General features: G+C 39.4%; 1 pseudogene; it reads left to right on the top strand.

Annotated features, from left to right (window-relative positions):
* Nucleotides 1-1592: 1592 nt before the first annotated feature.
* LOC116576718 lies at nt 1593-3987 on the top strand (annotated as a pseudogene).
* Nucleotides 3988-19000: the final 15013 nt, after the last annotated feature.

The following is a 19000-nucleotide window of genomic DNA, read 5'->3' on the forward strand; positions in this document are numbered from 1 at the left end:
TGACTCTATCACATAGGCTCTTTCTGTTGACTGGGTGATTTGCTTTTGTGACAGTGTTATAAATGTTTATGCTTCTTCCGAATAACTGGGCACAAAGAAGTGTATAATGGATTCCATTTCCCTCTTATCCTAGGCTTCTAGTAGGCTGTGAGTCAAATTTGGGTTCCACTACAGCCAAACTGTAGAGTTTTGGAGAATTAAATACTAGTGTGATATCGCCTTCCTAGTATTATTTTCTCTTTCATTGTTTCATTCGTATAATTACACATCAGGTACATAAACATAAATATATGACAGAGTATGCTATTTAATGTTATGGCTAAACTGTGGCCCAATTATCAGTGACACTAAATATTTAGGTGGTTATTACTTCCATTAAGTAAACAGATTAAATCTCACATAATTGTCACTCATGCCTTTATTTCTTTAGTTTTGCTTTTGTTCTTACACTATTTCTTTGCCATATTTAGCCCTCTATCTGCTTACATAGCACACTCCTTTGAATAAATCAGGAGAGAAGCCTGATACTAAGGTGATTTATATATTTAAAATTTATTCTGTTTCTCTGTTTTCATTCACTGGAGCTCAACAAGAATAGAAACTACATTCACTCAAGGAGTCAAACATTTGTCTTGTTCTCACTAACCCAATTGTGTCATCAATTTTCTGTTGTACTGGGCTTGATTCAACTGTAAAAGCCAGCGTTCCCTCAGTGTCATGTCAAGCCACTTGAAATACACCTTGTATTTCGATGGACATGAATGACTTGAATGTCTAGAATCTTAAGATGAGCCTAACAGAACTTAGTCTCTAACTTTGGCCATCATTACAGCACATAGCAACTGTGTGCTATTTTTGCCTTGCAAGTAACCCCTTTCTTTCCTCTGTTAAAAGTAACCATAATTCCTCTAGGGGACATATCCCATACAGTTTGGTTAGAGCTGTTACTTCTATCTACACTTGGAAAATCAGCTATGTCATGACTCCGTTCACAGTGATCTAAGGATGGGCAAGTGACCCAAGCTGGACCTAAGCGAGCCTTTCCTGGAGCTTTCATGTTAAAGTCATTAAATAAAAGATTTTGTTTTATCCACTAATGAAGAAAAGGTGGCACGAAGTGAATACTGGGCTGTAGACAGAGGTTTTGCACTCAGACAAAGATAGCCTATTGCACAGGTAGAAAGAGATTTGGTACCTTAATGACATTGTTTTGAGCCCTTGCCTTCAGTTACATCTGGGATCAGCATCACTGATCAACTCTTCAGTTATGTGAGGCCAATAAAATATCATTTTTAAGCCAAACTGAACAGTTTCTGTCTTTTGCAACTAACAATCCTAACCACTGTATACTGTATAAGGTGATAATAAAGATATAGATGAAGTGTCACTGGAATACAAATGAGAAGGTAACTGAGCTTGAAGAGGCCAGGGAGGGCTGCTCAGAGGATGTAGCGGATAAACTCAATCTTTTAAAAAAAAAATGAGTTTTCAAAGACAGGAAGTCGGTTGAACAGATCAAGCAGATCAAACAATATGCTTAAAAACCTGGGATCATGAGAGAGCACAGCACATCAGATTCTAGAATCCAGAACATGTGGCAGGTAGGTGCAGACTGCGGGTTGTACTCAGGAAGCAGAAGCCGAGATGGAGTTTTGCACACCAAATATTTAGTAGGCATCAATGTATGTAGATGAAAGGAGTCAAACTTAGGATTGCACAGAGGAGAACGGATGGAGCTCAAAGCTTTGGCCGGCTCCACGGACAGCTTGAGGTTGAAAAGATAAGGCTTTTCAACCCCTGCAATCAGTTATTGGAGGAGGGTCCTATGGAAAGTTACGTCTCCAGGCAAGAGTGCTCTCTGCAGCTAGGGTAGATCCTGAGGCAGCTAACACCTCCCTCAACAAGGTGCTCAACAGACCCTTGTACGATTGGGTGTCTAAATACGTTTCTGTGTCTTTCAAAGGAGCAGAGGAATGAATTTTTAAAAAATAAAGAGAGAACATTTCTCTTCATATGGAACCTCAGATGTTATGCTATGAATTTTGGTCTTTACCCTGTAGGTATCAGAAATCTACTGAAAGGGTTCAGTTGGGAAGAGCAAAGGTTCTATGTTCTTTTTAGAGAAGGACTTCTGAAATTTATTCATTTAGTCATTGAAATTTATTCATTTATTCATCTTCCATAACCAGGCATTATTCTACATAGTCGAGATGTACTGCTGAAAACAAACAAAAATCTTCATTCTCATGAAGTTCATACATTAGAAAAAAGCAGATGGGCAATAAATAATAAACATGATATATCAGTAAATCATGGACTATGTTAGGACACTTAGTGCATGGAAAAAACAGAGTAAGGAAAGAGGGATGAGAAGTGCTGGGGAGAGAGTTTCAGATTAGGATTTAAAATAGGTTGATATATACAGAAGTGGTGAGCCATAGACATCTATGGGAGCAAGCCAGGCAGGAAAGGACAGCCAGTAAAAGAGTCCTCAAGCAAATGCTCATCCAGAAGGACTAAAGAGAAAGGTCAGAAGTCATCACCAGAAAAGGTGAAAGTGAGTGGAACAGACCAGCGCTTCTCCTATTTTTTCCCACTTTTTATACTCCTCTCCTCCCAGAATGAGTTTTTGCTTGCCTAGAGCAAGCTAACCCCATTAAAAATGAGTGAACTAGGGAAGCCTGGGTGGCTCAGTTGGTTAAGCAGCTGCCTTCGGCTCAGGTCATGATCCCAGCGTCCTGGGATCGATTCCCACATCGGGCTCCTTGCTCGGCAGGGAGCCTGCTTCTCCCTCTGCCTCTGCCTGCCATTCTCTCTGCCTGTGCTTGCTCTCTCCCCCTCTCTGATAAATAAATAAAATCTTTTAAAAAAAAAATGAGTGAACTAAAGAAATGTAGCGTTACTGGCACGTAGCTGACATTGTCTTCTTCACGTGGTGCCTACAGCCACTTCTCTTCGGGCACAATGGCAACTCGTTAAAGGAAAAACTGGCTGCACCAGTTGCAGAAGAACAGACAACCATCCCAGACAACAAGGTCACTGTAGTGGGTGCTGGGCAAGCTCGTATGGCAGGTGCCATCAGCATTCTGGGAAAGCTTCTGGCTGATGAACTTGCCCTTGTAGATGCTTTGGAAGATAAACTCAAAGGAGAAATGAGGGGATATGCAACATGGGAGCGCTTGTTTCTTCAGACACCTAAAACTGTGGCAGATGAAGATTATTCTATAACTGCCAACTCTAAGATTGTGGCAATGACTGCAGGAATCCAGCAGCAGGAAGGAGAGAACCAGAGAACCGGCTCAATCTGGTGCAGAGGAATGTTGATGTCTTCAAATTCATTATTCCTCAGATAGTCAAGTACAGTACTGGTTGTTATCATAATTGTGGTTTCCAACCTAGTGGATATTCTCAAGTTTTACCTGGAAACTAAGTGGACTTAGTGACTGGAAGCCCTGTGTGACTGGAAGTGAGTATAGCCTGGGTTCTGCTAGATTTCACTATTTTATGGCTGAAAAAATTGGCTTTCTTCCTCGCAGTTGCCATGGTTGGATTTTGGGAGAATATGGCAACTCAAGGGTGGCTGTGTCGAGTGGAATGAATGTGGCAGGTGTTTCTCTCCAGGAATTGAACCTAGAAATGGGAACAGATAATGACAGTGAAAACTGGAAGGAAATGCATAAAATGATGGTTAAAAGTGCATAAAATATCATCAAGCTAAAAGGATATACCACCTGGGCTACTGGATTAAGTGTGGCTGATCTCATTAAAGCCATGTTAAAATATCTATCCAGGATTCATCCAGTGTCAACGATGGTGAAGGGAATCCACGGCATAGAGAAAGAAGCCTTCCTGAGCCTTCCATGAATCCTGGATGCTCAAGGATTAACTAATGCTCTTAGCCAGAAGCTAAAGGATGCTGAGTTTCCTCAGCTCAAGAAAAGTGCAGATATCTTTTGGAACATACAGAAAGACCTAAAATACCTGTGACTTCTGGCTTCTGGGCTATAATACTTAAAAACCACAATGTGATTAACGGTGAGCCTTTAGTTTTTCATCCGTATACATGGATCAGTTCGCTTTTATCTTCCTAAATATATGAATCTGAGCTCACAGAATCAAAGCCCATACTTGGTTTAATGCTTGCCATATGAGCCCTTGAACAAATGAAATTAACTACGTAGTGTGCTTCTAAAAAGAAAGAAAGAAAGAAAGAAAGAAAGAAAGAAAGAAAGAAAGAAAGAAAGAAAGAAAGAAAGAAGGAAAGAAAGAAGTATTACTGCCAGGACGCAGCATGTATGAATGTTCTCGCTGTCATTAGATTCATGATCATGAATTTAAAGGATAACCATTCCGGAGGGCTGTGTGTTTTTCCCACCCATATCCGGCTATGTGGGTCAAAGCACGGAGTAAGCAGAGGTTCTATTTCACCCATGCTGCAGTTCACCAAATGAGAACAACAAACCTGAGAGGAGCAAAAGAATTAAAACACGAATCAAGGAAGGGATTATAATGCCTATCCCTGGAATGCAGAATGGATGAGCTAGAAGAAAGAATGTCAAGGAGATGAAAGGTAATGGAAAGGTGTTTAAATCGATGAATTGAAGTGCTGGTGAATGAAAGGATATTTACGGTTTTGTTTCTAGAAGGGTTGAGAGAAAAGTAGAAGCTGGTCATCTGAGGACAGAATACATGAAAATGAATGTAAGGAAAGTTTACAGAACTGATAATATCAAGGTATGGAGAGTGACCACAGGGCTAAGTAGCAGAGGCAGGGGCAGGGACAGGTCAAGGGCCAAGGGTCAAGGGTCTCTCTAATGTCAACCTAGAGAGTGGAGGGAGAGGAGACCTCATTACTTCAGGATGAAGGTGGAAGTCCAGGCTCCCCATATTGTTTCTACTTGCCCAAGGGTTGGGACTTGTTAGTGTCCTGTGACAATGAGAGTTCTGCTCTCTACTAAGCTTTTTAGGACACCATCCCCATTGCAGGAGGAGATCAGCCTTTTCGGACACCACCCCCATAGTTCTGCGACTTTCCTTACAGCCTGGTGAATGTGGAAGCCTAAATTCCCCACTTGGCCTTTGACGATCTGGGTGGAGGTAAGATCTGTGATCTAGGTTAGAATAGAGTGGTTATAGACTAAAAATATTCTGTCTTGCAAGGCTGCCAATTTTCTGGCTCTTTGGTTAGTGATAGAAGGCTTTGTTTGGTGTTTTATAGTTGTTTTGCCTTTTTTCTTCTCGGAGAGGGGTTATGATGCTTGTGGTCACTGAGAGAGTTCAGAGTTTTTAATGACCAAACTGGATGATACCAAGAGTTTCTTTAGAATCTAAAGGGAGAAAAGTAAGGGTAGATGTGGCCCTCTGAAAATTAGAGATATCTGCAATAACGATCAGTTCCTAGTGTCAAGATTTGGTCAAAACTCACCCTCAGACATCAGTACTGGGGCAAACTATGTGCTAGAATAAGCAGGCTGAAAATGAAACATGTGGCATCCTGGCCTCCCATAAGATATTTGGGAAAGACTGTCCATCAGTGTGATTGGAGAAGTACTTCCTACACCCTTAATCAGGTACAAGTGGATGCAACTATTTTTTGAAACTTTCTGGAACTCTGTGAAGCTCACCAGTGTCCAGGTCCATTAAACTCCAACGGAATGGGGGAAAGGATAGAGCAGACCAACAACTCCAGGGTTTGCTTTCAGAGCAGCCTGTAACAGAGCTAAAATGGCAGCAACGTCTAGAAGTTAAAGTAGGATGGTTGAATTTAAGCCATAAATCTGTTACGCAGACTAACAATCTGGTTACGTTAAAGTATTCATGGCCTAACAGCAATTGTTTTCATTCAAAAGAAGATATAATGTGGAATTAATTATATGCTAATCACTTAAGTACAACAAATCATTTCCCTCAGAATGGACACTTCACTCACATTAAGGCAGACAACTGATTTTTCCCAGATCCATACCACTTTCTCCTTGCAGTACACACCACTGTCTATTAACCAGTTGAGACCTTCTACCCTTACCATCATATGTCACCGGATGTGAGCTGTCCCAGGAAGAATGTGAATCTGCCCATGCAACTCTCTTCAGGTAAAGTAATCCCCCAAAGAGCTGACAGCTGGGTCAGTAAGTCTTTCCCTGAATGGGATCTGCAAAGTATATCTATCTCCATGTTCACCAGAAACAGGGTATTGATAAAAGCTGATTGAATGAATGAAACTAGTAAAGCATCAAATGATTCCATGACAGGACAAGCAAAATAACTGGCTTTGTTTCAGCTCTTGTTGAATTTTCAGGAAGAAGTTACTATGATTCTGTAAAATAGACATTTTCCTCAGTTGGATTATTTTATCTTCCATTAGCCAATTAACAATGTTTAGTGCGCACTTTGGTAGTATGTGAAGAAAGACCTATAGGAAACACAAAGAGAAATAGAGAGTGGGTTCCTTCATTCAACCATATTAAAAATCTTATTTTCTAGACTATATCCAGCCTGTATAAACATATCATACAATATGAGAATTTGACAGTCCAAAAATCTTAGAACAGAGATATCACCAAATTGAAGTAGGATACCTTGATCTTACTACTAAGGGAATGGAGTCCAGAAATACAAAGTAACATATAAAAAACCATGGTTTTGGTTCATCTCTCTGAGTTGAGTATCAAAAAAGAAACTTATAATTTCTAATTTTATAATGTAAAGTAAAACAGGAAACATATCTAACAGAACATGAAATGATATCCTTATGTTATTAAACTGATTTTCAGTGGTCAAACAGATTGGAATTCAGATCCCTTCATTCCCCATGGTTCTATATTTTTATCTTCATGTAACTTTATTCCCCACTGTTACATAGTGACTTTGAAGTATTAATGTTGATTTTTTTTTTTGTTCAATTGTCTCTGTACATTTCAGTTAATGTACATTGCTATGTAAAAATCTTTAGTCACTATGATTTATGTGAACAGGACAGCAATTCACTTATCCAGAGACTTCTTGGTGAAGACAAATAAAATAAAAATAACAAAAACAGCATCTGGAGAACTGGATTCTTGCTCCCAAATCTTTCAGGAGCTGGTTACCCTGAACAAGATCCATCATTTTTTCAATTTCCTGTTTGGCTAAAGGAACATTAAAACTCCTATGAAGCCCCACTTTATTTCTGCTTTTGTTGTCTGTGCTTTTGGTGTCATATGCAAGAAAACATTGCCAAGGCCAGTATCAAGAAAATTTTTCCCTGTTTTTTTCTAGGAATTTTACAGTTCAGGTCTTATGATTAACTCTTTAATCAATTTTGTTTGGGTTTGGGGTTTGTTTTTTATTATGTTCAGTTAGCTATTGTATAGTACATCATTAGTTTTTGATGTAGGGTGATTCAATGATTCATTAGTTACATATAACACCCGGTGCTCCTCACAACATGTAATCCATTTTGAGTTGATTTTTGTGTTGTGTAAGATAAGGGTCCAATTTCATTAGTTTGCATGTAAATACCCAGTTTTCCTAACATCATTTGTTGGAGAGACTATCCTTGCCAAAGACCAGTTTGCTATACACACGTGGATTTATTTGGGAACACTCTGTTCTGTTCCATCAGTCTGTACATCTTTTTACCAGTACCATACTATTTTGATTACTATAGTTTTAACATATATTTTGAAATTGGGAAATATGGGGGTGCCTGGGTGGCTCAGTGGGTTAAAGCCTCTGCCATCGGCTCAGGTCATGATCCCAGGGTCCTGGGATCGAGCCCTGCATCGGGCTTTCTGCTCCTCAGGAAGCCTGCTTCCGCCTCTCTCTCTGCCTGCCTCTTTGCTTACTTGTGATCTCTGTATGTCAAATAAATAAATAAAAATCTTTAAAATTAAAAAAAAAGAAAAAAAAGAAATTAGGAAATATACCCAGTTTCTTTTGTATACCAATTATACCTCAAAAAAAACTGTTAAAAAGGTTGATATCCAGGATCTATGATGAACTCCTCAAGCTCAGCACACACAAAACAGGCAATCATATCAAAAAATGGGAAGAGGATATGAACAGACACTTCTCCAATCAAGACATACAAATGGCTATCAGACACATGAAAAAATGTTCATCATCACTAGCCCTCAGGGAGATTCAAATTAAAACCACATTGAGATATCACCTTACACCAGTTAGAATGGCCAAAATTAACAAGACAGGAAACAACATGTGTTGGAGGGGATGTGGAGAAAGGGGAACCCTCTTCCACTGTTGGTGGGAATGCAAGTTGGTGCAGCCTCTTTGGAGGAGCAGGGTAGAGATTCCTCAAGAAATTAAAAATAGAGCTTCCCTATGACCCTGCAATTGCACTCCTGGGTATTTACCCCAAAGATACAGATGTCATGAAAAGAAGGGCCATCTGTACCCCAATGTTTATAGCAGCAATGGCCACAGTCACCAAACTATGGAAAGAACCAAGATGTCCTTCAATGGACGAATGGATAAGGAAAATGTGGTTCATATACACTATGGAGTATTATGCCTCCATCAGAAAGGATGAATACCCAACTTTTGTAGCAACATGGACGGGACTGGAAGAGATTATGCTGAGTGAAATCAGTCAAGCAGAGAGAGTCAATTATCATATGGTTTCACTTATTTGTGGAGCATAACAAATAACATGGAGGACAAGGGGTGTTAGAGAGGAGAAGGGAGTTGGGGGAAATTGGAAGGGGAGGTGAATCATGAGAGACTATGGACTCTGAAAAACAATCTGAGGGGTTTGAAGTGGCGGGGGGATGCGAGGTTGGGGTACCAGGTGGTGGGTATTATAGAGGGCACGGATTGCATGGAGCACTGGGTGTGGTGAAAAAATAATGAATACTATTATGCTGAGAATAAATTAATTAATTTAAAAAACTGTTAAAAACTCCTATGAAGTGTGACCTTTTTAAACTCTAAGAGATATTTGAAGGGCTCATTTACAACATGGTTTATACTTATTCTGTGTGCTTCTATAAGAAAGAGACCAGATCAAAGTTACAGGAAGGCTGGTGTCAGCTCACTAAGGAAGAATTTTCTAATATATAAAATTGTCCATTTAATCTGTTTGCCTCAGACAGAATTGCCTCCCTATCGCTTCAAGATTCAATGGGCTGAATATCTGCTACGTTTTTGAGAATGTTCTTGTATATACAGGAATGCTAGATTAGAGAGCCTCAAACTTTATTTGTAAATCTAAGTATACACAGTTCTTTGGAAAGTAAATAGACTCTTCTCTGTAGAACAACTTACACTGCCTACTCCTTAGCTAGTAAATGCTTTCCAAGTTATTTATTCAATGTTGGAGTCTATCATCTTTGTTATTATCTATAATAGGATACTCTCTCCTAGTAAGTCAATTTGGGGAACTTCTAAGCCTCTGAGGGACTCCCATAGTATGGGGCAGATATTAGCAGAGAAACACCAAGTTTTATTCAAATAATGATGAGGGTCTAGGGACCTCTAGCCTTTTCCTTATTATTGTCTCCTCCCTTGTCAAATGTGATAGTACATTCTCTGCTGATTATGTAAGATTTTGGCAGAGTGAAGTAAATATTTTATAAGTATAAAATGCTATATGAATATAAAATTATTATTCCTCAACATTTAATGATATCCAAGCAAGTGTCATCTTTGACACCAGAGACTTCAGTCTGGCAAACATGAGAAAACCGATTCATCAATGGAGCTCTTTGACTTCTATACCAAGAGCCCCCATCTGAGAAAGCCTTAGCAAAAATAATTTTAAAGGGCCAGGAATTGAGTGATATTTCATTAAACATTCTTTAAAGAAAGCCACATAAATTAAAATTAGGTACAAACTACTTAAATGCATTCAACATAGAATGGTAGAGACAAAGATTCTATCGTATTATATATAGCAATCAGTTTCATTTAACTCATTCAGCCCAGCCATCTGTTTTATTTATATGCTGGCAAATTACCAAACTATGGTTTTCACTTTTTTAGTCTATTATTCATGTAAAATTCTGTTCTGGTTAGCACGACTGGGATGGGGGAATGGGGCTTACACTTAACTCTCCACCAGATGCTCTGTATCTTATTTCCTCTTAGGAAGATGAGGAAGAAGAGCACAGGTACCAACAAAACAGTGCTTCAAGGATGACTTCTTCAAAAAATAAGAGTGAAAGACACACCAGTCATACTTAGTTAGACGTTGAGTATACTTTGATTTAAAGTGCACCATAAATTATGGGTAACTCTGTACTCATTTTATCAGATATCTAAGATTAATTCTGTCACCTTCAGTAAGAAAGAACTCTTTAGACAATAATAATTAGACCCTCACTCTTCTGACTGGACCCTGGGGAAAAAAATAAGAGAATGATGAATAAACACTGGAGTCTTCTTAGGGATAAAAAGGATGGGGGAACAATTGCGGTGCTAAGGAAGCAAGAAGACACGAGAAGAAGAATGGTCTTCATACAGGCAGGCAGTGGAGATTTTGCTTGTTAAAATGTTTTATCCACCATGACCAGGTGAGATTCATCCCTGGGCTACAAGGATGGTTCAACATTCACAAATCAATCAATGCGATACAACAAATTAATATGAGAAGAGACAAGAACCACACGGTCCTCTCAATTGATGCAGAAAAACATTTGACAAAATCCAGCATCCGTTCCTGATTAAAACGCTTCAAAGTATAGGGATAGAGGGAACATTCCTGAACTTCATCAAATCTATCTATGAAAGACCCACAGCAAATATCCAATGGGAAAAAGCTTGCAGCCTTCCCGTGGAGATCAGGAACAAGACAAGGATGCCCACTTTCACCACTCTTGTTCAACATGGTATATAGTATTAGAAGTCCTAGCAACAGCAATCAGACAACAAAGAGAAATAAAAGGTATCCAAATTGGTAATGAAGAAGTCAAACTCTCTGTATTCGCAGATGACATGATTCTTTACATGGAAAACCCAAAAGACTCCACTTCCAAACTACTAGAACTCATACAGCAATTCAGCAGCGTGGCAGGATACAAAGTCAAGGTGCAGAAATTGGTGGCTTTCTTATATACTAACAATGAAAATACAGAAAGGGAAATTAGAAAATCGATTCCATTTACTATAGCACCAAGAACCATAAGATACCTGGGAATAAACCTAACCAAAGAGGTAAAGGATCTGTACCTGAGGAACTACAGAACATTCATGAAAGAAATTGAAGAAGACACAAAAAGATGGAAGACCATTCCATGCTCTTGGATCAGAAGAATAAACATTGTTAAAATGTCTATACTGCCTAGAGCAATCTATACTTTTAATGCCATTCCGATCAAAATTCCACCAGTATTCTTCAAAGAGCTGGAGCAAATAATCCAGAAATTTTTATGGAATCAGAAGAGACCCCGAATCACTAAGGAAATGTTGAAAAACAAAAATAAAACTGGGGGCATCACGTTACCTGATTTCAAGCTTTATTACAAAGCTGTGATCACCAAGACAGCATGGTACTGGCATAAAAAACAGACACATAGACCAGTGGAACCGAGTAGAGAGCCCAGATATGGACCCTCAACTCTATGGTCAATTAATCTTTGACAAAACAGGAAAAAATATACAGTGGAAAAAAGACAGTCTCTTCAATAAATGGTGCTGGGAAAACTGGACAGCTATATGTAGAAGAATGAAACTTGACCATTCTCTTACACCGTACACAAAGATAAACTCAAAATGGATAAAAGACCTCAACGTGAGACAGGAATCCATCAGAATCCTAGAGGAGAACATAGGCAGTAATCTCTTCAATATCAGCCACAGCAACTTCTTTCAAGATACATCTCCAAAGACAAAGGAAACTAAAGTGAAAATAAACTTTTGGGACTTCATCAAAATCAAAAGCTCTGCACAGCAAAGGAAACAGTCAAGAAAACAAAGAGGCAACCCACGGAGTGGGAGAAGATATTTGCAAATGACAGTACAGACAAAAGGTTGATATCCAGGATCTATGATGAACTCCTCAAACTCAGCACACACAAAACAGGCAATCATATCAAAAAATGGGAAGAGGATATGAACAGACACTTCTCCAATCAAGACATACAAATGGCTATCAGACACATGAAAAAATGTTCATCATCACTAGCCCTCAGGGAGATTCAAATTAAAACCACATTGAGATATCACCTTACACCAGTTAGAATGGCCAAAATTAGCAAGACAGGAAACAACATGTGTTGGAGGGGATGTGGAGAAAGGGGAACCCTCTTCCACTGTTGGTGGGAATGCAAGTTGGTGCAGCCTCTTTGGAGGAGCAGGGTGGAGATTCCTCAAGAAATTAAAAATAGAGCTTCCCTATGACCCTGCAATTGCACTCTTGGGTATTTACCCCAAAGATACAGATGTCATGAAAAGAAGGGCCATCTGTACCCCAATGTTTATAGCAGCAATGGCCACAGTCACCAAACTATGGAAAGAACCAAGATGTCCTTCAATGGACGAATGGATAAGGAAAATGTGGTTCATATACACTATGGAGTATTATGCCTCCATCAGAAAGGATGAATACCCAACTTTTGTAGCAACATGGACGGGACTGGAAGAGATTATGCTGAGTGAAATCAGTCAAGCAGAGAGAGTCAATTATCATATGGTTTCACTTATTTGTGGAGCATAACAAATAGCATGGAAGACATGGGGAATTAGAGAGGAGAAGGGAGTTGGGGGAAATTGGAAGGGGAGGTGAACCATGAGAGACTATGGACTCTGAAAAACAATCTGAGGGGTTTGAAGTGGCGGGGCGGGGTGGGAGGTTGGGGTACCAGGTGGTGGGTATTATAGAGGGCATGGATTGCATGGAGCACTGGGTGTGGTGAAAAAATAATGAATACTGTTATGCTGAAAATAAATAAAAAAATAAAATAAAATAAAATGTTTTAAAAACCCAACTTCAGCTTCATAACTTCCCAAATAAGAACAAGCCAAGCAGCATCACATGGAAAACTGCCAATGGTCAAGGGTTAGTCCTCGATGGGTCAGGAAGACCATGTCCCTCCTCAGCCATACCCAACCTAAGGGAAAGTACCTGAACAGTAAGGTTATCTAAAGGAGGAGCTGGAAAGCAGGAGGTGGCTATGAGAAGACACTGGTAATTGGTATAATCATGTTTTCTCTGCTTTGTTCAGAACATCCAGCTTTTCCCTTTCTTTCTCTCCCATCTCTTTTTTTACCCCTTCCTTCCTTCTCTCCATCCTTCCTTTCTCTTTCTGCCTTTCTTTCCTTTTGTCCTTCCTTCCTTTTGTCCTCCACCTTCTCCTCCTCCTCTTTCTCCTTTTTCTTCTTAAAATGTTACTGGAGATAGATAGATAGATAGACAGACAGACAGATAGACAGATAGATATAGTGAGAGAGAGAGAGAGTGAGTAGAGACAAACTCATGAGCCTGTCCTTATTTTTTTAATTGGTTCATGCGCTTTTCTTCAGTACCTCCATTAAGAAACTTATCTACATAGTTTTCATGACTTTCTATAAGGTTACCATTTTTAAATCTTGTGGAAAACCCTTAAATATTATCATTTTGGCAACAATGCAACCATTTTTTCCTGCTTTATCATGCTGACAGTTCCATAGAGAGGGCTTATTTTAGGGGAAATAGATCATTAGAGTAGGCTCAAATTATTCAGGTTACTGTGTATATTGAAACATTTCCAAAACTGAAATTTTTTTTTCAGTTTGAATAATGGTACTAAGCAAACAACAATACACCAATACGATTACTTAATGAAAATTATAATTTGGGTTGTCATCATTTTCTTTTTTTTAACTTCCAAGTGCTCAACTACCTCAACTAGTTATTTTTGTGAAATGAACTTAAAAAGTCAGACTACAGGGACCTCCAGGTGGCGGAGTTGGTCAAATGTCCGCTCTTGATTGCAGCTCAGGTCAGGGTCTCAGGGTCACTGGGTCAAGCCCAGGTCAGGGTCCATGCTGAGCTCAGAGTTTGCTGGAGTTTCTCTCTCCAACTCCCCCTGCCCTTCCCCGTGCTCGCTCACTAACTCTCTCTAATAAATAAATCTTTTAAAAAATGTAAGACTACATATAGTTGCTGAGCTAGTCTGTTTAGTTGTTAGGCTGAATATAACAGACAATTAGTTAAAACAATAATTTTAGATTGTTAGTGCAGCATCAAAGGTGGAACAATACAAACAAGTCACTACTTTTATTTTCTGCTTAATTATCAATGAAACTATTAAAATTAACTAAGTACATGAGCTAAGAAAGCCTACTAGAAATATAAAATGGTAAGATCAAAGAAGCCAAAAGAAAAAATCAACAGGAAAAATAAATGTAATGTGGAAAAAATAAAATAAAAATTAGAATAGCAAAGAACAATGAAGGAAAAATGTTAACTAATATAAAGTATTATTGCACAAGCTAAAAAAGCAAGAAAACCACATTATACAATAAAAGTAACTGAAACAATACAGAAGGACAGAGAAATAAAATCTAAGAACATATACAGAGTAAGGCAAAAATAAACTAATAAGAGATTTTATTTATTTTTGGGAAGAAGTAATTCAAAGAGACATTCCAAGGCAAATAAGCAAGGATTGGGGGCATTCAAATGGACTCCCTTGGCCTGAGGCAGAAGCAGGTAGGGGGCAAGTTTTTCATTTGATTTCAAAAGTATCTTTAGGATCTCTCTCAAATGATTCCTAAGAATGAAAGGCCCCAGCAGGTAGCTCCATCAAAGACAATAAACCTATCCTTCCAGCTCATGAATTTGAAATTGAAGATGTATTTTTACCTAAAAACAAGACAATGTCCAGTTGGTATGGATTCTCCAGAATTGTTTGCAAATCATTTTATTTGCCAGCATTTCTTTCTTTTTTTTTTTTTTTTAAGATTTTATTTATTTGACACAGAGAGATCACAAATAGGCAGAGAGGCAGGCAGAGAGAAAGGAGGAAGCCAGCTCCCCACTGAGCAGAGAGCCCGATGCTGGGCTCGATCCCAGGACCCTGGGATCATGACCTGAGCTGAAGGCAGAGGCTTAACCCAATGAGCAACCCAGATGCCCCACCAGGATTTCTTTTCATTAATTGTTATTAGCCTGTTTTTTAACTGTCTTCTGACGTCAACCATCAGAAGTATATCAGTTCTACATTCCCAATTTATAGAGAGAGCTGACACTGATACCTAACAATATTTGGCTATACTGAGAGGATAAGCTGAGACCAATTGTAGGGATGTAATGGGGATGTTAATATTTTTGTTCCCCAGTAGTTTCTTAGAGATAATGCAAAGCCCATTAAAAACACGTATCTTTAAAATGAAGCTTTTACTAACATAGGTTTTGTTTTTATCCCATTTCTAAAACAGGAAGGCCCAGTAAGCATTGAGCTACATCATTTTTTCCCCTTTCCTACTACTGGTTTGTTTTGCTTTCCGGTGACAGGTCTCCCATATGAGTTTATCTACAATTACCACTGAGCTAAAAATAATGTTTCCCAAATTGCCATAATCAGTAATGCCCTTTTATGATGAACTCAGCGACTCCTTGAGTAAAACACCACTTGGCTTAAATATTTGTCACAGAATATTTAAAAAGTGCAATTTTTCTTGATCATGACTGTAGGTCGGTGTTCAGGTAAGGCCTACAATTCCAACAGAATGTTTAGAAAACAGTATGGCAGTTTACTTTTTAAATTGTGCTATACTATGTGAGCCTCCTCTTTATAATTTTGACTCTATGGAAAGACAGAGTGCATGTTAAAGAGAAGTCAGAGAAAATTTCAGTGCCCTTGTCTGGGAACCTAGGTCCCCTCTTTCCAGATCTTCTGCTCCTTCAAGTACCTGTAGGACACTATGGGAAATTGCAAATAACATTTTCAGGACAAATATGTTTCCTGCAAGTCTGTTTCCTAGGGGCTTTATTATCTAAGAAGAGAAAAAGTCATAGCTTTTTCAGTTCTGGAATATTCTTTTCACATTATGTAGTCCAAATGTCCCATTTTACAGAATTCATGAGCTTCACAGGCATGAATGGACTTGACTGGAGGCAGTTAGCAGAGCCACAAGAAACAGACAGCAAAGGCCTGAGTGCAGCTCAGTGCTCTTCTGGTCCACATTTTCTTTTTTCTTTTTTTGTTTTTTTAAGATTTTATTTATTTACTTGACAGAGAGAGATCTCAAGTAGACAGAGAGGCAGACAGAGACAGAGGGAGAAGCAGGCTCCCCACCGAGCAAAGAGACTGATGCAGGGCTCGATCCCAGCACCCTGAGACCATGACCTAGGCCAAAGGCAGACGCTTAACCTACTGAGCCACACAGGCACCCCTCGGTCCACATTTTCTATCCTCTGCTCCCTTCCGCCCCCAGCAGCCTGCTCTGTAATGAGGTAGGTAGGAGTCTGCAACTCAGAATCCTCTGGAGAAGAGAATGGCCCTGATTCCCAACAATCCCAGAGAAAGCATATTCTAGCGTATCCAGCAAGCAACCCACATTGGAGCCACAGTTTCTCTGTGGCCTCTCATCTGAGCCCCAGTGACTCCTGCTCCTCATATCGAAAGCAGCCAGGATGAGATCAGTAACCTTTCCGATTATGGGGGGGTGAATTCTTGGTAGAGCAGTGAATGAGATCACTGGGGAGGAAGCAAAGGAGAGGAAAGTCTGGTTCTGGTGACAGACAGCCTCTAAGCAACATTCAGAATAATTTCCTCCTAAGTAAGAAGAACGCACGCCCCAGAAGCAGGTGAAAATGCAATTTTGGAGCAGTTGAGAACAGTTCTGTCTCTGACATGTTTTCGTTCCAAAAGAACCAGGGCATCTGTTGGCTTATTTACAGGCAACGCGTGATTGCCATGAGGAGACGCGAGGGCTGGCAGAACCCCGGTGATGGGAGGTGGCGTCTCTCCCCCAGGCAGCTGTAAGGGAAAACCATTAAGAGGCTTTGAAAAGGGCAAGAAAATCAGAACGGATTGGGCTGGGAAATGAAGTCATTGGAACTGTGGTGTAAAAGTCAGGAAGGAGAGAAGAGGGGTAAGGCACAAGAAATGAGAGAGCTCTTTCTGGCTTAGAAAATCTCTTCTATTTTTCCAAATGACTAAGCAATGCCTGAAATTTACCTCAAGGTTTGTATCTCTCGTTAATCTAATTCAGGAGGAATGTCTTCCCAGTGACATGTCTATTGGATCTGATCTCTTACCATTTCCCAGCGTGTTCCATTCCAGTGACCGTCTTCTGCTGGTCACCTTCTACGTGCAATGAATGTGCTTCTTGGTGCCCGTGTGCATGAAATGCCCTCCTTAGCCAAATGATGCTGCCCTTCTTCCCTAAGTCAAGCCCTTGACCTCTTCAAAATAAGATCTACCGGCTGTCTTGACCAGCCTTTCCTTACTACATCTTTCCTACTTCAAGTCGGTATTTAGTAGGAAGCCTTTTGATATGCATGTACTTGGATCATACTACATTGTGTTGATCTGTAAGCACTTGTTTTATAAAGCGCAGAAATTTTGTTATGGATTCTAGATGTAATGCCTCAAGAAATCCAAATTCCTTGAAGATTTTTCTTATTTGCTTTCCACTTTTCCTGAAGAATTTAGCATATTGGTCTTGTGTCCAATGGATATCTATACCCATTTTTATTGTCTCCAATAAGGAGATCAGTCCACACCTCTAATTTTACTTACTTTTTTTTTTTTTTGCCATTTCACCACTAGGTATGTTGATGAACCATACTGAGAAAGATGACACACTAAAGACAAAAACAGCTAATGCACTTTACCTGATGTATCTAATTTGTCAAAACCCTAACTTCATAAACATACTAACCATGAGAGAAGATTGAGTATCACCTGTCCCCACTTAATGTAAAAAGAAAACTGATCCTATACTATATTATATTACACTACATCATACCATACCATACTATCCATGAGTGTCAGCCCAGGGGCCAGTAGAGGATTTGTCTGGTGGTCTCTGAATTGACCTTTACTCTCCCAGGCTGGAGACATGGAAGACAGAAATGAGGATTCAGCGTTTTCTCTATCCTGGGCCTTCTGCCAGGGGTACTCTGACTTTTCATTCCTATAGAAGCTCTAGCTTTTATAAAACATCCCCAAAGTTGTAACCTGTAGGTTATGGGCAGGCAGAGCCAATATAGGCACTTTTTAAACAATCTGCTGCTCTTCCAATGTCATTAACGCAACAGAGTCCCTAGCCTGGAGGCTTCTGTGTAGCTGTTCCTCAAGGCCTTCTTTTTCAGCCTAGTGACTGCAAGCCAGTACTTGACCAAATATTTACGCGGCTCTTTCTGGATTTAGATCATTAATTCCTCTATAATAATGTAGCACAGGACTATTTATTTGAAATCTTAATAACAAAGGATTTGTTTAGGAAAAATCAATCATACTATGGGTAAATTAAACATGAAAATTTACTAAAAGAAAAAAAAACTCATTAGAGTCATCGTTTTGGTTTTAGTCAGTCATTATTTACTAATTCATTTTGCAAATATACCTTAAGTACCTGTTATGTACCCCAAACTGTTCTAAATATCTGAAAGAGAAGGATAAATAAAATATGGCCTCCAACTCCAAGGGCCTAGAATCTTCTTTGAAACACAGACAAATATATAGATGATGAATTCAGGGTTCTCAGGGAGCTCAGAGAAGATAACCTTTTGGTAAGAGAACTCTAACTACAGAGATTAAGTCAGTGTTTTACCTCTGAACTACAGGCAAGCTGCATCATAAATTGAGGGCAGGGGTCGTTAATTTGGGAAGTAAGATCAAAAGTGCACATATTCAAAATTACCCTCAAAGGTCATTAGGACAGTGCCATACTGAAAACCACCCTACCATTCTCTTGACAAGTCCTACACACTTGGCTTTTCTAAGCTTTGAGCAGATAAAGTAGGTGCCATGTTGTATGGAAAAAAAAAATTGTATTTTTAAACTGTACAAATGCCCCAAGATTGGCAAGATACTCGCACTAAGAGAGGCAATAACTGACAGGAAAAACA

Source organism: Mustela erminea, chromosome 17 (assembly GCF_009829155.1).
Source record: "Mustela erminea isolate mMusErm1 chromosome 17, mMusErm1.Pri, whole genome shotgun sequence".
NCBI classification, from domain to species: Eukaryota; Metazoa; Chordata; class Mammalia; order Carnivora; family Mustelidae; genus Mustela; species Mustela erminea.